This window comes from Schistocerca gregaria, chromosome 2 (assembly GCF_023897955.1).
Source record: "Schistocerca gregaria isolate iqSchGreg1 chromosome 2, iqSchGreg1.2, whole genome shotgun sequence".
Taxonomy (NCBI): domain Eukaryota; kingdom Metazoa; phylum Arthropoda; class Insecta; order Orthoptera; family Acrididae; genus Schistocerca; species Schistocerca gregaria.
This window is the reverse complement of record NC_064921.1, coordinates 94,296,916-94,305,681: the sequence shown is the minus strand read 5'-3', so window position 1 is coordinate 94,305,681 and position 8,766 is coordinate 94,296,916.

Here is an 8,766-nt window from a genome sequence, read left to right as displayed (position 1 = left end):
AAGGCCGAATCGTGCACAGCGTCCTTGACCTCCTGATAAGAGACGAAACAGCTGGACTCGGAAGTTCACAGCGGAATCACACGGACACGGGCCGCACGTGCCGGGGACGTTCCGCTCACAAACCGGCCCCATACATTTCGACCAGTATGGCTTGCAGGACTCTATGCTGATTTTAGTGAATAGATTAATAATTCATCACCGCCGTGACAGAGACTGTTGACCCACGGAAGACCAACACTTAGCTTGTATCTGTGCAGAGAACATTGTACATAACCGTGACCACTCTCTAATTCCTGATACTGATTGTAATAGTAAGTTCCTTCATCTTACTATACGACATCTTTAACTGTAATCAGCAGCACCATGGCCTATGTCAATATAGTTGCTCTATATCACCATTTGGTAATAAAACGTAATGTACATCAAGAAATTAAAACTGTGTGTTGGACCGGAAATCGGACCTGAAACTTTTACTTTCACAGGCAGGTGCTCTTCCGACTGAGCTACCTGGCCGCTGTTTACTTCGTCTTTCAAAGTTGTAAATTAGTCAAAATGTTCAAATGTGTGTGAAATCTTATGGGACTTAACTGCTAAGGTCATCAGTCCCTAAGCTCACACACTACTTAACCAAAATTATCCTAACGACAAACACACACACCCATGCTCGAGGGACACTCGAACCTCCGCCTGGACCATCCGCACAATCCATGAGTGCAGCGCCTGAGACCGCTCGGCTAATCCCACGCGGCTGTAAATTAGTCATTGCTTCTCCTTTTACCCTACACACTTAACAGTATTTCTTCTGCATGTTGTGCAATAACTAACAAATACTGAGCAAGAAAAGATAAGAATTTTTTCATCTATGTTCAATCGAATTTTTTATTATTTCTTCTTTCTTTGTCACAGGAAGATTGCTTCAAAGCTAATACAGTGGCACAGATAACGGTGTACATATGAGCGCTTCTAAACGCTAACGAGTTTCTCTTTGGAGAAAACATGTGAAAATCATATTCTGGTCTTTTTTTATAAACAAACGAAGAAGATTGGAATTCTGCTCTCTGTTTTCTTCTTCTTACCGACAGTGTAGCTATTTTTCCTTCAATGCTAAGTGTATTTCTTGACTAAAAATGTGGTTAAGAGTTAATACAAAGTGTGTTCACTTTATTTATCCACTACAACCGTTTGGTGAAGAAGTACCGTAAATGGTCTGGAGTATAAATACGCGAAATAATGTAAACTATCCGGGTGGCTGTCAGCCTGACGACCACCGTTGTGTTAAAACATAAATCTCTTTTATAAATGACCTACACTGTTTAGAAATTGTAGATGTTTGTTACTTATGATGCGCACTATAGGCGTAGCCGCAGCCGCACATTAGAGTGTAACACTACGAGTAGAACAATAATAATACAGTCCACTTATTGGAAAATATTCAGATTTCTTCCAATCAAAAATTTATATAAGATTATCATTTTCTTTTTAAAAATCACAGTACTGTAGCTTGCAGGACTAACACTCTTGACGTCTGTGAAACTAGATTGTGAGTCGTGCTTGGATACGTCAGGCTGAATAGCGCTTGACCGAGAAAGGCAAAGGTTTTATGTTCGAGTCCCAGTCTCGCACTTGGTTTCAGTTTGCTAGGAAGTTTCAAATCTGCATACAATCCACTAAATCGTGAGTTTAAACTTATATAAGTCATTAGTTTGATATAAGAGTTACGTTTGATGGTGCGGATAGCGTAAAAAGAACATTTGCACTGTGTTCGTGCCAGGAAAAAGTAAGCCTCCCTGTACATGCCCCACTTGTTGGGCTATATAATCAGATGACATTTATACCAGCTTCTATTGCTCTTCTTTTATTGTTCTTATTTTTGAATTCATATGTATAACACGCTAGCTTTCAGTCGCTTTAATTTGTTAATTGTCTGAACTGGAACAATTTCAGAACTATTCGATAGCGCACAGTAAAGGATGACGTATCAGTAACAGCATGCATGATGCATGTAACATATAGGTAGACATCCGAAACATTTTGTTATATGAGCAGTAGAGACTATATGTGCTTTGTTTCACCTGTTATTTTGGTGTATTTTTGTGAGTGAAGTGATGTTTTAGCTAGGGCTAACGCTAAATTATGATCCGGTAGCATGTGTGTTAATACTGTCACTGCAAGACCTACGGCAGGGCCACCTTAGGACATTTGTCCACTAACTGCCTGCTTTGGTTCAGCACCTGCTGTGGAAGACACTATTAAAGGTAAATCCTGCATTCTGACTGAAATAGTAGGTCTAAAACCGTTTCACTACAAAAGGTCATATTACGCACCTCCATTCAACCGCTGCACAAAAATTTAAATAATAGACATAGAGATAAATGACCGCGAGGCAGAAACTAATATAAAATCAGTCAATAGAGGAAAGACTACTGGATCTGATGGGATACCAGTACGAAAGTATGTAGGTTATTTGGAAGAACGTAGTCCCGTTTTAGCAGCTGTTTCACGCTTGCCATTAGGGCGACAAATTAATTCGAAAAAAGCTCACATCTATCCTTTTATCAAGGTGCGTCGTTAGGAAAATTAGCATAACTTTTGACTTATATAAATCAAATCACTAAATGTCACTCGCGTTTTTGGAGGGACAAGGGAGGGGTGTGGTCTTGTTAAAGATTATGCAATTACCCTTTTTCTCACGGTAAACACTCCATAAAGACTTGTTAAGGAAAGAGAAATTCCTAGTGTTGACTGAAATATACCCACATCGACGCAAGAGCTAGTACCTGATATACAGTACCTCTAGTAAAACTGTCTACTCAAATGGGATAAATTATAGTCTACGATTCCACTAGTCTCCTTTAACCAGTGACGTCATACCTAAGGCAAAGACGCTGCATAGAGGAAATCTATGAAAGGAACGGATCGTATCCGTAAACAAACAGATATAGCATACGATGAAATTACACTCACATTTAACGCCACTAATTACGCACGAATTACATGTAAAGAGTTGAAGATAAACGAAATAAATACGAAAAAGACTGGAAAAATTTATGTCTGATTATAATTATAATAATTTATGCGAGTAAAGGCGCACTGGATTACAGTGCAGCATATATTGAAATGGTCCAACTATAAAATTCCTTTAATTTTAATATTAGTTATTGATGCAAACGGGAAAAGCGCATAAAGTTGGAGTTTTTCGACGAGGAGAAACTAAATTACAACAGAAAGATCTCATTAATGAACTATCGTGTAGGTCGAATCGACAACTAGAACTGCAGACCCTATAGGTCAATTCTAGTTACTAATTCCAATGTCTGTATCTGTTTCGTGATAGTCCGGATAGCCACTGCAAGCGGAAAACTTTGAGACACCTACTGAAAAAAATCTATCCAGATAGTGAACCATTGAACTGTTGGAATCGGTAACTAGAACTGCCATTATATATAAGTGAATTCGAGTTACCGATTCCAGTATTACAAACTTTTCCGAAGAAGTTCAGATAGCAGTTACGAGTGCACAAATGATATTATATTTAACACACGATCTGGAAAAACGATCTAATTAATGAACTATCAAATAGCTGAAATGCGTAACTAAAATTGTCCTCCCCTATAGCTCAATTCTAGTTGATGGTTCCAATGTTTGTAGCTATTTCGCGATAATTCAGAAAAACTATCCAGTTAACGAACCATCGAATAACTGGGGTCGGTAACTACAACATACCTCATATATAGGTCATTCAAGTTGCTGATTCCTATGTTACTAACTTCTTAGCAGAAGTTCTGAGAGAAGTTACGAGTGCTGAAGTTATATTAAATCTACCACACATACTACAAAAACAATGCAATTAATGAACCATTGAATAGTTGGAATCGGTAACTAGAAATGACCAATATAGGGGGTCATTTTTAGTTACCGATTACAATATTACTGTTTCGTGGTAGTTCAGAGAGCAATTAGAAGGGCAAAAATATCATTACATTGGGCAAACCTGCGTAAAAAACCATCTTGTTAGTGAACCATAGAATACAACTAGAACTGACCTGATTCCAGCTGTACAACTACAGAATGGTTGGAACCGGTAACTAGAATTCAGCTATATATGGAAAAACGATGTGCGCAATGAACCACGGAAAGTTTGAAATCGGTAACTACAATTGACCTATGCACCTAAATTCCAGTTATCAGTTCCACGCTTTTCATTACAAATGTTGTTGTTGTTGTGGTCTTCAGTCCTGAGACTGGTTTGATGCAGCTCTCCATGCTACTCTATCCTGTGCAAGCTTCTTCATCTCCCAGTACCTACTGCAACCTACATCCTTCTGAATCTGCTGAGCGTATTCATCTCTTGGTCTCCCTCTACGATTTTTACACTTCACACTGCCCTCCAATACTAAACTGGTGATACTTGATGCCTCAGAACATTTCCTACCAACCGATCCCTTCTTCTGGTCAAGTTGTGCCACAAACTTCTCTTCTCCCCCAATCCTATTCAGTACTTCCTCATTAGTTATGTGATCTACCCATCTAATCTTCAGCATTCTTCTGTAGCACCACATTTCGAAAGCTTCTATTCTCTTCTTGTCCAAACTATTTATCGTCCATGTTTCACTTCCATACATGGCTACACTCCATACAAATATTTTCAGAAATGACTTCCTGACACTTAAATCTATACTCAATGTTAACAAATTTCTCTTTTCAGAAACGCTTTCCTTCCCCTTGCCAGTCTACATTTTATATCCTCTCTACTTCGACCATCATCAGTTATTTTGCTCCCCAAATAGCAAAACTTCTTTACTACTTTAAGTGCCTCATTTCCTAATCTAATTCCCTCAGCATCACACGACCTAATTCGACTACATTCCATTATCCTCGTTTTGCTTTTGTTGATGTTCATCTTATATCCTCCTTTCAAGACACTATCCATTCCATTCAACTGCTCTTCCAAGTTCTTTGCTGTCTCTGACAGAATTACGATGTCATCGGCGAACCTCAAAGTTTTTATATCTTCTCCATGGATTTTAATGTCTACCTCGAATTTTTCTTTTGTTTCCTTTACTGCTTGCTCAATATACAGATTGAATAACATCGGGGAGAGGCTACAACCCTGTCTTATTCCCTTCCCAACAATTGCTTCCCTTTCATGTCCCTCGACTCTTATAACTGCCATCTGGTTTCTCAACAAATTGTAAATAGCCTTTCGCTCCCTGTATTTTACCCCTGCCACCTTCAGAATTAGAAAGAGAGTATTCCAGTCAACATTGTCAAAAGCTTTCTCTAAGTCTACGAATGCTAAAAACGTAGGTTTTCCTATCCTTAATCTTTCTTCTAAGATAAGTCGTAAGGTCAGTATTGCCTCACGTGTTCCAACATTTCTACGGAATCCAACTGATCTTCCCCGAGGTCGCCCTTACTACTTTTCCATTCGTCTGTAAAGAATTCGCATTAGTATTGTGCAGCTGTGGCTTATTAAACTGATTGTTCGGTAATTTTCACATCTGTCATCACCTGCTTTCTTCTTGAAGTCTGCGACTATTTCGCCTGTTTCATACATCTTGTTCACCTGATGGTAGAATTTGGTCATGACTGACTCTCCCAAGGCAGTCAGTAGTTCCAATGGAATGTTGTCTACTCCGGGGGCCTTGTTTCGACTCAGGTCTTTGAGTGCTCTGTCAAACTCTTCACGCAGTATCGTATCTCCCATTTCATCTTCATCCACCTCCTCTTCCATTTCCATAATATTGTCCTCAAGTACATCGCCCTTGTATAGACCCTCTATATATTCGTTCCATCTTTCTGCTTTCCCTTCTTTGCTTAGAACTGGGTTTTCATCTGAGCTCTTGATGTTCATACAAGTGGTTCTCTTCTCTCCAAAGGTCTCTTTAATTTTCCTGTAGGCAGCATCTATCTTACCCCTAGTGAAATAAGCCTCTACATCCTTACATTTGTCCTCTAGCCATCCCTGCTTAGCTATTTTGCACTTCCTGTTGATCTCATTTTTGAGACGTTTGTATTCCTTTTTGCCTGCTTCATTTACTGCATTTTTATATTTTCTCCTTTCATCAATTAAATTCAACATTTCTTCTGTTACCCAAACATTTCTAATAACCCTCGTCTTTTTACCTACTTGATTATCTGCTGCCTTCACTACATCATCATTCAAAGCTACCCATTCTTCTTCTACTGTATTTGTTTCCCTCATTCCTGTCAATTGTTCCCTTACGCTCTCCCTGAAACTCTGTACAACCTCTGGTTCTTTCAGTTTATCCAGGTCATATCTCCTTAAGTTCCCTCCTTCTTGCAGTTTCTTCAGTTTTAATCTATAGGTCAAAACCAATAGATTGTGGTCAGAGTCCACATCTGCCCCTGGAAATGTCCTACAATTTAAAACCTGGTTCCGAAATCTCTGTCTTATCATTATATAATCTATCTGATACCTTTTAGTATCTCCAGGGTTCTTCCATGTATACAACCTTCTTTCATGATTCTTATACCAAGTGTTAGCTATGATTAAGTTGTGCTCTGTGCAAAATTCTACCAGGCGGCTTCCTCTTTCATTTATTGGCCCCAATCCATATTCGCCTACAACGTTTCCTTCTGTCCCTTTTCCTACTGCCGAATTCCAGTCACCCATGACTATTAAATTTTCATCACCCTTTACTATCTGAATAATTTCTTTTATTTCATCATACATTTCTTCAATTTCTTCGTCATCTGCAGAACTAGTTGGCATATAAACTTGTACTACTGTAGTAGGTGTGGGCTTCGTATCTATCATGGCCACAATAATGCGTTCACTATGCTGTTTGTAGCAGCTTAGCCGCATTCCTATTTTGCTATTCATTATTAAACCTAGACCTGCATTACCCCTATTTGATATTGTGTTTATAACCCTGTAGTCACCTGACCAGAAGTCTTGTTCTTCCTGCCACCGAACTTCACTAATTCCCACTATATCTAACTTTAACTTATCCATTTCCCTTTTTAATTTCTCTAACCTACCTGCCCGATTAAGGGATCTGACATTCCACGCTCCGATCCGTAGAACGCCAGTTTTCTTTCTGCTGATAATGACAAATAATATATCTATATATGTCAACTGCAGTCATCGATTCCACGAATCATTATTTTTAAACTTCTTTGTACTAATTATATGCAGCAGTAGGTTGAAGGATTTCCATTTCACTGTTACTTTCTGTACTACTGCAACTAATAAATTGTTTATTTGTCACGGAAGTACAAAGAAGAAAGTAGCAATGGAAATACTGGAAGAAACCACTGCGAACACACATTGTAAAAACGCAGAACTTGGAATTGACAAAACAAGTCACTTACATAAGGCAAATTTACTAATCCATATCACCGGCCGCGGTGGTCTCGCGGTTCTAGGCGCGCAGTCCGGAACCGTGCGACTGCTACGGTCGCAGGTTCGAATCCTGCCTCGGGCATGGATGTGTGTGATGTCCTTAGGTTAGTTAGGTTTAAGTAGTTCTAAGTTCTAGGGGACTAATGATCACAGCAGTTGAGTCCCATAGTGCTCAGAGCCGTTTGAACCATATCAAAGAACATTATTGTCAAATGTAGTACAGAAAACATTTTCAAATAAGAAATTCCTAGCAAACATTACTGCACTACTACAGTAGCTCGAAAGTAGCAGACGGTAGAATTGGTGCATCATGAATGAGAGTAAAAGTAACTGAGGTACAGCAAAAACGTCGAAAAAGAAAACATAAAATTGACTACATAACAAGAAACTTACCACAAACAATACTCATGCGAAATTCTGCAATAGAGCCCAATTATTGAAAAAATATAGTAGATGTACGGTCACTGTTAAGGAGAGTTTTCGTCGTAAACGCAACTGAGTCATCCCTACTTAAAAAGAAATTGCGTGAGAAATCAGGATCTTACAAATCACAAATACTTTCATCAAGAACTGATACCGAAAACAAATCACGATATGAAAACGATGTACATCGGATTTTTAATATACGCGCGTAACGAAGAAATCCGGAGAAATCATTTAACATTCATAACTTCAATGTGCGGCATAAAAAAATAATATCACACATTCGTTATTGGTGAAAGCCGACGGATGGAGTCGGGCACTAGAACTGTTCCCTCAAATGTATCAATTACAGTACAGAACGCGGAATATGGAAGTTCACTTACCCCCGCGAATCTTCAGCTTCACCCATAAACTTGTGTGAATGTAGGCAGTGAATACTCCTGTATAAATAACACTTATGGAACATTACAATTATCTCTTTAGAAGGTGTAGGGAGCGTAGTATAATACTGGCAGTATAAATTCACAATTTTTTGGCCACTCATCTGTTTCTTGATGCAGCGATATTAATTATACCAGGAACTAGAGCAGTTTGCCATTCTCTGTGGTGTTGCCATCGCAACACTACGTGCCCAAGATATCTGTGCCGTTAATTGACACATTTACTAATTTGTGGCAAACTTTTACTGAGAAATATTATGACTGATTTAAAAGAATACATTCTAAAGCTTCATATTTTGAGGTTTGCATATTTGTTTCTTTGTGTCAATCATCATCCAAATAACAACATAAAATGTAACACATACATGAAACTAAGTCATGGTGGACACTACACTGAAATACCATACTAGCACATAAAAACAAGCATACGGCAACTCGTTGGGCATGAGAAGGAACCGACGACTGGAATAGTCATTCTTCATTGTGTTAACGACGCCCTGTGCGATAAAGAACGACAACAGTAACTGCAGCAGC